The following is a 12,560-nucleotide window of genomic DNA, read 5'->3' as shown; positions in this document are numbered from 1 at the left end:
CAAACAGATTAGCCGACTATGTACCTAAAATAGTAAATCTAGACCAAACTGGATTTATTAAAAAAAGACGAGCAACAGACAATATTTGTAAATTTATTAACTTAATTCATGCAGTAGAAGGAAATAAAGCTCCAACAGTAGCGGTTGCTTTAGATGCAGAGAAGGCCTTTGACAGAGTAGAATGGAATTATTTATTCAAAGTACTACAAAAATTCAGCTTACCAAAGAAATATATTAATTGGATTAAAGCATTATATAAGGGGCCATTGGCGAAAGTGACAGTAAATGGATATATATCAAAACAATTTAACTTAAGCAGATCAACAAGGCAGGGATGCCCACTATCGCCCTTATTGTTCGCGTTAGCCATCGAACCACTAGCAGAACTGATAAGAACAGAAAATAAAATACAAGGGATAAAAATAAAAGACAAGGAATATAAAATCAGTTTATTTGCAGATGACGTTATAGTATACTTAACAGAACCAGAAATATCAATAAAAGAATTACATAAGAAATTGAAGGAATATGGGGAAGTGTTGGGATACAAGATTAACGCAAATAAAAGTGAAGCAATGCCAATGAATAATGCGGATTTCTCAAAATTTAAGAAAGAATCACCATTCACGATGGCAAATGCAAGCAATGCGATACCTAGGTATACAAATAAATAAAAACCTCGGCCATCTATATAAACTCAATTATTATCCACTAATGAAAAAAATTATAGGACGACTTAGAACATTGGAAAGACTTACCACTAACACTAATAAGAAGGATAAACTGTATTAAAATGAACATTTTCCCAAGGATACAATACCTATTTCAGGCATTGCCAATACACCTGACAGAGAAATTCTTCAAGAAGTTAAAGAAAATAATAAGGAAATTTTTATGGAAAGGGGGGAATCCGAGGATAGCACTAGATAAATTAACAGAATGGTATAAACAAGGAGCCTTACAACTGCCAAACATTAAAAATTATTATAGAGCCGCACAATTAAGATACCTATCACATTTTTATCAAACAAGGGAAAAGCCAGATTGGACTAGATTAGAACTAGATAAAATAGGGGAGAAGATACCTGAACATATATTATATAAATGGGATGAAAAATTGGTACAACGTAGGAATTCTCCAGTATTACATCATCTGCTCAATATTTGGAAGAAGATTCATGTAGAAAGGAATAAAACAAATTACCAACTACCGAAACTAATACTGACGCAAAATCAGCTAATCCCCTTTACAATAGATAACCTTTCCTTTAGAGAATGGGAGAAAAAAGGATCAAAAGAATAGAAAATTGTTTTTCGGGAAATAAATTATTATCCTTTGAACAAATGAAGGATAAATATAATATAACTCACGATACAGTGTTGGCATACTACCAACTGAAATCCTACTTGAAGGACAAATTGGGAAGCAGTCTGAGGTTACCAGAGGGAAGTAATTTTGAATATGTGATTACAGACACAATGATAATCAAAAAATTTATAACAAACATGTATATTAAACTACAAGAAAAGGAGAATGAGGAAGCAAATGGTAAAACTAAACAAAAATGGGAACAAGATCTAAACATAAAGAAGGAAACATGGGAGAAGTTATGCTCAGGAACAATGAGAAATACAATAAATACGAGGTTATGTATGATACAATATAACTGGATACCCAGGCTATATATTACACCTCAAAGAACTTGGACTTGATTTGGATGGTGCACAAAAAAGATTTGTTATGATAGCCCTAGCTGTAGCAAAAAAATGTATTATGTCAGCCTGGAAATTAGAAGATAACTTGAGAATACAACAATGGTATATAGAAATGAATAAATGTATTCCATTAGAAAAAATAACATATAATTTAAGAAATAATATTACAATATTTGAACAAATATGGGAGCCATACATGAAACATAATAGAGAAAACCTACCGGGGACATCTACCACCTAAAATGACAGGAGAAGAGAATGAAAAGAAGTGACTCAGTGGAATTTCTTGTTTATTTTTATTGAGTGACAACATTGTTTGACGGGTTTAATGTATCTTAGATTCTGAACTTTAAATGAATGGAAGGGGAGGTAGGGAGGGTGGGATGGGAAGAGGGAGGGGGGGAGAAAACGACACTGTATATATTTGAAAAGAAAAATGTATGTATCTTGATCAATGTGGTTTATAGTGTGAAAATAAAAAAAAAGGTTTAGAAGAACAATGTGATCATATTGAAAAATAAATAAAATAGAGGGCCTGACAGAGTAAATGCTGAGAGGATGTTTCCCCTCATGGGAGAACCTGGAATCAGGAGGCATTCACTTAAGATGGAGAAGAGGAGGAATTCTATCTCTAAGAGAGTCGAGATTTTTGGAATCCTCTACTCATTTTTGGCAATAGGAGATTCAAGGATTTTTTAAAAAAAAGGTAGTGAGTCTTTCAAAGGTACTTGCACAATGTGGAATTGATAGGAAGTTCTAGCATTATGGGGGAGTGACAATGAACTAACACATTTCCAAGGATGGTGCACATCTTCTTGTGATTATCATGTGCTTGCTGCCCTTGTCCTTCATGGTGGGAGAGATTGTGAGTTTCTGTCAGGGCATCTAGCCAAGTAACTAAAGTACATTTGTACATGAAACACACAGCAGCCACTGTGAGCGGGCATTGAAGTTGGTGAATAGGATTGCAGATAAGTGGGCAGCTTTGCGCTAGATTGTGATTAGCTTTTCAAATGTTGATGGATGCAATATTCATTCAGGCAGGCAGAATGTATTCCATCACATTCCTGACGTGCCTTATGGAAAGAGGTTATGTGTTGATATGTCACACACCGCAGAACATCCAGCCTCTAACCTGGTCTTGTAGTAAAGCTATTCATGTGGCTCGTCCTGTTTAGTTCTTGGTCTGTGACCACTGTGGGAATTAATGGTAGGAGACTTGCATTGCTAATGCCATTGATCATTTCTACCCATGAATGCTGCCTAGCTCGCTGAGGACCTCCAGCTCCTCCAGAAAATGTATGAACCAACAATGCATCTGGTGAGATACCATGGTGGCAATTTATCCAAGGCCAATTCATTGCAAACACTGAATTAGAGTCTGAGTTAGTTCCAAATAAAAACAAATGAATGGAAAGTATTTCTCCCACTGAACTGCTAAATATGAGTAAAGGAAAATACATTTTCTTGCCTGTAATTGAATTGAGAGAAAGTAAATGGGGTGTTAAGTAGAAATACACAATTACAAAATGAACAGAGCTTTGATTCATTGAAATTCTGTACAAGAATTAATTGGTGTAGAGGGTAGGTTTGGCTCATTGAAATCTTTTTTACTATGAGAATGAATGAAAGGGAACTGTGTGTTGTGCCAGTGACCATTACGTATGAAAAAGTTTAATACACACACATATACTTTGATATTGGAGAATTTACTACGTACATATGGAAAAAAACTCAAAAAATAAAATACTGAAAAATAAAAAGGGAAGTGCTCGATCCTCTTAAAAACATATGGATTGACGTCCCCGGGACCAGATGGCTGGCTATATGCCAGATTACTGCAGGAAGTGAGGGAAAAGATTGCTGGGGTGTTGGCAGTGATCTTTGTGACCTTCCTTGCACCAGGGGAGGTACCGGAGGATTGAAGAATGGCAAATGTTGCCTCCTTATTTAAAAAAGGTAATAGGGAGAATCCTCGGAATTACATCACAAGCAAAACCCTCCCCACTATCGAGAACATCTACTGGGAATGCTGCTGTTGGAGATAAGACAGCAATCTTCAAAGATCCATACCACCCTGTTCTCGTGTTACCATCAGGAATGAGGTATAGATGCCACAAGACTTGCACCATCAGGTACTCATTTAAGGACTCCAACTTGTGCACTTGAGTTTTTAACATTCTCTCTGTATTGCACAGTCAATTTGTTCACATTCATTATCTGTTTACAATTCTTTATTGGTTTACATGTATACGCTGAGTAGGTTTTTCTCCAATACCAATAAATGGCCATTCTGCCTTGCCTGCAGAAAAAAGAATCGCAGAGTTGTTCGTGTTGTCGCGTATGTACTCTGACAATAGATCTGATGTAGACCAGTGAGTCTTACATCAGTAATGGGTAAATTATTGGAGAGGATTCTTAGGGGCAGGATTTACAACCACCTGTAGTCTTCACAGGGATAGCATAGCTTTGTGGAGGGATCCCTCAAGAGTCTAATTAAATTTTTTTGAAGAAGCAACAAAAAAGAAATTGGTGTATATGGATTTAGTAAGGTATTTGACAAAGTCCCCCATGGTATATTCATTAAGAAAGTCATGAAGCAAGGGGTCCATGGAACCTTGGCTGTGCAGATTCAGAATGGGCTTGCCTGCAGAGAGCAGAGCATAGTAGTAGATGGAAGATATTCTGCTTGGAGGTCAGGGATTAGTGGAGTTCTACAGGAAGTTGCTCTTTGTGATTTTTATAAATGACCTGGACAAAGAAGTAGAGGGATGAGTTTGTAGATGACATGAAGGTTAAGGTAATGAAAGTTCAGTAGGTTTCTATCGCTAGGCATAACATTGTGGGCCAAAGGGCTGGTAACTGTGCTGCAATGTTCTACGATTATTCACAAAATATCCAGACAATGCAGATGTCGTCTTCAATCACACCAGGTACAAAGAGCTACAACAAAACAGCACCATTGCTATTGCAAGAATATCCTTCTCTCCGTGGGCCATTGTATAGATTCAGAGTCACCAGAGCACTATTAAGTTTTTGAACTCAAATCCTCTTGCAATAATAATGAACCCAAATCAGTCAATGAATGTTTATATGTGCCACATAATTTATTAACTCAGAATAGAATGATAATTTCCCCCAGGCCCATATAATTTGCATGCACAGCAAAGAATGAAAATCATGTGTCATCCAATGACACATGACACTCCTTAGGGTTGTCCTATAGTTGGATGAATTTTTCGAGAGAAAAAGATTGTTAAAGCAAAGGGTAGTTTAAAACATTCAATAACACACCACCAAGGATCTATCAGCGTAAACAGGAATTAACTGGGCAGGCAGCACTTCCAATTTATGTCATTTTTTTTACTCCCAGTCAGCTTGTGTGCTTCCTGCATTTCTCTGTCTTAATTTACATGGATCAATAAATGGCAGGTGCAAATGACCCAAATTTCTTAAAAGTGTGATCTTATTTGTTAGTTAAAATGTTTCCTAATCATTGTTTTATTTTTCCTTTCTGCTTATTCCTGATACGATTTCAAGAGGTAATTGGTGGCTACACTCATGCCCAACCTGTCTTTGATCTTTATTTATTTATTCACAACAGGGAACACACAAGCAAGCAGTAGTGCGAAAATCACAGGAACATAGGAAGTGGGAACAGGAGTAGGCCAAAAATGGCCCATCGAGCCTGCTCCGCCATTCAATACGATCATGGCTGATCTAATTTATGACCTAACTCCACCTACCTGCCTTCTCCCCATAATCCCCTAATTCCTCTATCATGTAAAAATTTATCTAACCTAATTTTAAATATGTTTAATGAGGCAGCCTCAACCACTTCCCTGGTTAGAGAATTCCAAACATTCACTACTCTCTAGGAAAAACTATTTTTCCTCATCTCTGTCCTAAATCTACTCCCCCGAATCTTGAGACTGTGTCCTCTCGTTTTAGTTTCCACAGCCAGCTCAAAAAATCTTCCTACATCTATCCTATCCATACCCTTCATAATCCTATATGTTTCTATAAGATCTCTTCTCATTCTTCTGAACTCGAGCGAATACAATCCTAGATTGTACACGTCAGTCTCTAGTTAGTCAAAGATAATCACAAATCCTGACTGATATCATAGTTACACAAAAAATACCTGTCACCCCTTCCATATAAGCTAGCATTAGCACAGTACACTGATTAATATAGTTACAACAGGTGAAATGCAGTGGTCTCTCCCAGTGTATGCCACAATAGCCCCCACTCTATACTGGTTCACCACCATTACCAATGCCTCACAATCAGTCTTCCAGCATCCCCTGCAGCTTGCAACCTGAAATGGAGCTCAAGGATCGTCTTGGGGGAACAAAAGTTGGTATGCGGGGCAGGCTTTCTACTACAGAGAGGTGGGTGGGGGGGGGGCGTGGGGGGTGGTGCGCTGCTTCTGATGACCCCACGCTACCTGGATCTAATCCTTTATTGGCAGGTGGGGTGACTTCCAACTTGTTTCCTGTTGGAAAGGATATGTGACTTTCCGTACAACATAGAAAACTTCCCAGCTACCTTATATGCCAGTTTATAAGACGAATCGTAAAAGTCAACTGATGAAATTTCCACCTAAAATGAAGTTTTGAGCTATACTCGATGTATAAGACCAGTGGAATGATGCTGCCACAATATGTTAAAAGCAAATGACCCAGTAAAGGTTTAAATTTTATTATCATATTTTAAAATAAACCACTGTAGCGGTGCTATAGACTTCAACTCCCAGAAGTGTAGTGAACCAGCACAGGACGTCATAGTGTGGCATACACGGTTCAGTGTTTAAAAAAAAATATGCATGTGACTCGAGAAGATGAGTTCTGATTTATCTGGAACTGTGTGTGTCATTATTTCGCATTCATCAGCCACCATTACATTTTCAGTGGCTACAATTGGTGACCATGACATGTCCAAAATGAGCTTTTGGAGCATATGAATACTGCAGCTGTTGCTGTTAAGCTACTGGCCTTCTGGATGGTGGAACCAGAGCTGTGGTTTCAACAGGCTGAGGCACAATTTCACCTCAGGAAGATCGAAGTGGATGTGATCGCTATTAGCACCTCATCAGTGTCTTGGACCAAGCCACTGCTAAGCGAGTTGGTGACATCTTGTGCAATCCACTGGAGCCTGGAGACCACAAGTATAACATTCTAAAAGTGCTCCTGCTGTAAATTTACGGCATATCCCGCAGAGAGAGTGCCACAAGACTGTTACACATGGAGGAGTTGGATGACTGTGCCCCATCCGACAAAATGGGCCCCAAATTTGTAAAAAATGTATGATCTGCTTTCCTTAAATTATGTAATCTTTTCTAATGGAATACACTTTTGAATTTCTGCATTCAATCTATCTATTCCTAAATGAGAGACTGATTTTTAAGTAACTGCAATACACTTTCTTGCCACCACCAGTACAATTTTAACAAATTTCTTTTGAGTTGATAACTGCTTCAATTTCGGTCTCTTTTCTTCTATATTCCCCAATAAAAATAAATCAGGATTTTGCAGATATATACCAGTAATTTATTCTAATAGTTCCACTACTTTTACCCAAAAAGATCTCGCATTTGGGCACGACCACGTAGAATGCAAAAAAGGTACCTTCATCCTCACCACATCTCAAACACAATTTTGATAAATCCAATTTTATTTTATGTAGTTTGCATGGTGTAATGTATAGTTGATGCATAAAACTGTATTGTACTCATCTGTATCATACTTTAATTGTATTGGTCAATTTCTGCACAAATCTGACCATGTTTGCTCATCTATTGAATGTTTAAATCTTGTTCCCATTTTTGCTTTGATTTATGAAGCCCAGGTTTAGAAATTGCCATTTGTTACAAAAGATATATTACAGAAGTAAATTTGCATACAGTCCCTCGTCAAACAAGGATTTCCACTTCACTACAAGGGGATAATAATCTCTCCGACCCCAATTTATCTCTTAGATATCTTTTTATTTGAAAATAGCAAAAAAGCATATTTCCAGTTATTCCACATTTATTTCTCAATCGTGGAAAAGACATTAGTTGCCCTTCATCATAATAATCTTCAATGGTTTTAATTCCTTTATCTGACCATAGTTTCAAAAACTGATGATCTTTTGAAAAAGGTATCAGACTATTCTGGAAGAGGGGTTTTAGATAATATATCTCCTTTTGTTCCAAGTTCCTCATCTATCTTACCCCAGATATCCACTGTGTTTTAAAAGAGGTGTATATTTAGTTCCTATCATTAATTTTGAATTCTAATTTTTTCCAGTTTTCTCTAGTTCTATTTTAATCCACACTGGTATGTTTTCTCCTTAAAAAAAATGCAATAAATCTCATTTGAGCTACCTTATAATAATTGTCAAAGTCCCCCCCAATTTCATATTTCTATGTTGACTTTTGTATTGATACTCGTAATATTTTGCCTTTCATAAAATTTTTCTCACACATTTATTAAGTTCTTTAAAAAAAATTTGAGGCAATAAAATAGGTAGTGTTTGATAAAGATATTGAATTCTTAGAAAAATATTCATTTTTAAACAATTAACATTCCATTTTTTTCAGATATTCAACATAATGAAGCAATGGTAAATAATTCAATTTATATAAATTCTTTAAGTTATCATCCATCCTAATCCCTAAATACTTCAATCCCATTTTTCAGCCATTTCTCAGACAAAGGCATAGCTTCACTCTTACCTCAATTTATTTTATATCCTGAGACTTTTCCGTATTCTTCCAGCCTAAGATGTAGTTGTCTTAAAGATGGTTCAGGCTCAGTCAAATATTTCAATACATCATCTGCAAATAGACCAATTTAAGATCTTCTTCACCAATTCTGAACCCCTTAATTTCCACATCCTTTCTAATTATTTCTGCAAGTGGCTCAACTGCTAAGACAAATAATGCTGGCGACAAAGGACATCCTTGTCTACAAGATCATTGTAAATGAAATGGAGCAGATATCTGCCCATTGGTTACTACTTTGACTAGTATACAGTGCTTTGATCCAGTTAATAAAGGTTTGTCCAATCAGAATTTTTCCAATAACTTAAATAAAAAGTCCCATTCCAATCTGTCAAATGCTTTTTCTGTGTCTAATGCCACTGCTACACTTAAATCTCCTTTTTTTTGTGCTTAATGAATAATACTCAACAATCTCACTGCATTATCAGCAGCTAGTCTCTTTTTAACAAAACTTCTTTGATCAGCATTTAGTAATTTAGGAAATTATTTATTTATTCTATTAGCCAAGACTTTTGCAACAATTTTATAATCCTCAGTCAAATATTTCAATACATCATCTGCAAATAGACCAGTTTAAGATCTTCTTCACCAATTCTGAACCCCTTAATTTCCACATCCTTTCTAATTATTTCTGCAATACTCAATATATTGGTCGGTATGAAGCAGGTTTCAAAGAGTCTCTTTTTTTTAAATATATCACAGCAATTACTGCAGTTGAAAAAGATTCAGATAATGTATGTGTTACATACATTTGTTGTATCATGTACATAAATAAAGGAATTAATAAATCCTTAAATTCCTTATAAAATTCAGATGGAAAACCATCCTCCCCCAGGGATTTATTGCTTTGTAATGTATTCATTGTTTATTTAATTTCTGATTGATCATTGGGGGAGTCTGTTCTATCTGTTCTTCCAAAGATAGCCAAGGTAAATTTATTTGCGATAAATACCTATCAATTTTAAAGATTCTGAGCTATAAAACTTAGACTAAAAGCTTTTAAAAGAATCATTTACATCTTGAGTTTTATAACTGATCGTATTAGATTTGTTCCCAATAGCATTTATCGTTCTTGAAATTTGCTATGACTTCAATTGCCACGCCAACACCTTATATGATCTTTCATTAGCTCATAATACCTTTGTTTATTTGTTTTTTTTTCCTGTTCTAAAAGTTTCTGCAGGGTATTATATTGAAGCTTAACAATCAACGCCTAACTTCCAAACTTCTGATTTGTAAATCCTTTTCCATATCTGTTATTTCTTTTCCTAAATAATCCATTTCTCTCATATATTCTCTTTATGTTAGAAGCTAAACTTATTATTTGTCCTCATAAATAAGCTTTCAATGCATCCGAAATCACAAGCTTATCATTTACTAAATTTAAATTTACATCACAAAATAGCAATTTGTGTTCTTACAAAAATCACAGAAGTCTGACCCTTTCAAAAGCAAAGTATTTAATCTCCATCTATAAACCGACTTCTCTTTATCAGGGATTTCAATCTGCATTAACAATGGTGAATGATCGGATAAAATTCTTGCTTTACAAGCTGTCCTGAGAGTAAAAGGAATCTATTCTAGAATAAAAATAGTCTCTTTCTATAGGGTGTGTCCTCCTCCATATAACTATCAAATTCAAATTTTTCATTAATATCACAGTTGTCTTAGCTGCTTTACTTCTTGTCACTCCTCTCGTAGATTTATCTAACAGTGGATCTAAACAAAAATTCTAAACAAAAATTAAAATAACCTCCAACTAATTTTCCAAATTAAGGAAAGTTCCCTGAATAAACCTCACCATCAACATTAGGCGCATATATATTTAAGAGTCCATAATTCAGAAAATATTTGACAAATCTACCTGCTGGATCCATTTTGACATGTATATCAATTGGAAGATTTTTATTTATTAATATTGCTACTCTTCTTGATTTTGAATTAAATGAAGAGAATACAACATGACCTACCCAGTCTCTTTTCAATTTCAAATGTTCTTTTTCTATTAAATGTGTTTCTTGTAGAAAAGCTCTATCTATTCCCATTTTTAACGTGCAAGAATTTTCTTTCACTTTATTTTTTCATTAATCCATTTATATTAAAGTTTTAAAATTTAATCATTTTACTCATCTTAATATACTTCTAACACCTTTCCCCACAAAACTCCTCTGCTTGACCCCACCACTCTTCATCCATCATAACCTCCTGATAATCCAAAGATAGGAAAAAATACAAAAATATAGTGAAATAAAACATTCCAAAATATAGTACTATCTAATAAAAATAGAAAAAAATTCCCTGACTTGCATTGCTGATAGCAGCAAGACTGTTACCCTTCATTGTGCGGGCTGTGACCGAGGTCACATATGAATCATCAGTAGTTAGCACCATCCCTAATCCTTCTGAAATTTATCACACATTTTCTTTTATATCAAACATTTCAGAAACAAATTATCTCCTTACTCCTGTTAAAAAAATTTATTCTGAAAAATTAAATGCCACAGTCAAACTTCCAGGTTTTCATCTGATTTGTAGTCTTGGCAGAACCTTGAACAAATTCCCCTGCTTCCAGTTGGTTCAAGATCTTCAAGGTTGCAGGGTGCCGTAAAAATGAACGGTATCCTTTCTCCCACAAGGTATTTTTCACAGGATTAAATTCTTTTTTCCTTTTTAACAAATCTTCACTTATATCGGAGAGTAAAATAAAATTTTACTCCCCTATATTCAATTGGACCTTGTCTCTGTTGAACCTTTTGAGCAGTGATTCTCAAAACATTTTCCCTGTCCCGAAAAAGCAGGAATTTTATCAAAACTGAATGTGGGTTCCGATCTGGGGCTGGTTTTCTTCTAAGAGCCCTGTGAGCCCTTTCAATCTCAATATCTCCCACAAAGTGGTCCTGTCCAAGTACTTCTGGGATCCATTATCCACTTTCTGGCAAAGATTTTGATTCATCATGGTCAAAGCATTCTCGTTATTTTCCAACTGAAAAACTCTAACTTGATCCACATCTTTTATTGTCTGAACTTCTTGTTCAATTTATTCATTTCCATTTTCATTTCATCTTTCATCTCTCATATCCCTCATACTTCTAATTTCTTTAAATATAATCACATTACTCACTTTAACTGGGAAATTAGTAGCTCGATTTGTACCTTCTTGCACATCATCTTCATCACCCTGATCACTTTCTGAGGATGAACCCTTTAATCGCTGACGCCAATTTGGACAGACCCACACAACTTCCGGTTTCTTCCTCTTCAGTGCCATCATCCCAATCGACCGGGTATGGTGCACTTCGCTGTGGCAACGGAGGCTGCCCACTCATCACTCTAGCCTCCGGTTCCAGAGTTGTCGCAGGCCTTACAATCCATTGATGCTTTTCTTCTTTGCACACAACAGATAAGTCAGTGGCTGTTTTGTCCTTTTTCTCCATATTGTGAGCATGTAGAAAGTTCTGAAGCTATTTAAAGGAGTTCACTTAACTAGTTCATTACTTTTTTTAAACACTTTCTTAACTGATTTTCAGGAGAATTAGGTTTTTGCATCCTAACCCCACATCATCACGTGATGTCCCCCTCCCCCCCCAGATCTAAATATTTTGATGAACCAACTGAATATGCTTTTTGAGAAAAATGCCCATCCGCCAAAAAGGTAGCTTAATTTATGAGATTCAAAATAAACTTAAATAAAGTGAAAAATGAAAAAGTTACATATCATAGTTACATCACATTATACTAATTAGAAGCAAAGACTTTTTGTGGAATGTACTATTTTTATGTAAGATAGTCGTTCAAATGCCTGGACATCCAGGACAGAATGATTTTTGAAGTGGTCTTGGTGTGTTCTACAAGAGAATGATCACCTGTGTCTGTGGTATGCTGCTCACACTTGCTAGGTTTCTCTACTAGGATGTCTTTTCAAATCTGGCAAAACTATCAGTTGAAATTCTATGAAACAGAGAGGTTACCAAACAGATTACAGATTGTCTCATTGGAAGGGAGCAAAGAATACAGTATAAACAGTTAGTTACTACCATTGACTGAAAAGAAGTAAATTAAGCGCACCACTGTCAGG

At 35.7% G+C, this 12,560-nt stretch overlaps 1 protein-coding gene across 1 annotated transcript in view; it reads right to left on the bottom strand.

The window, feature by feature from the left end:
• jmjd7 (jumonji domain containing 7) overlaps positions 1-12,560 on the bottom strand; it is a 43,276-nt gene that overhangs the window by 6,982 nt on the left and 23,734 nt on the right. The gene's annotated exons all lie outside the window — the stretch shown is intronic.

This window comes from Narcine bancroftii, chromosome 2 (assembly GCF_036971445.1).
Source record: "Narcine bancroftii isolate sNarBan1 chromosome 2, sNarBan1.hap1, whole genome shotgun sequence".
NCBI lineage: Eukaryota > Metazoa > Chordata > Chondrichthyes > Torpediniformes > Narcinidae > Narcine > Narcine bancroftii.
This window is presented reverse-complemented; position numbering and strand designations above follow the sequence as displayed.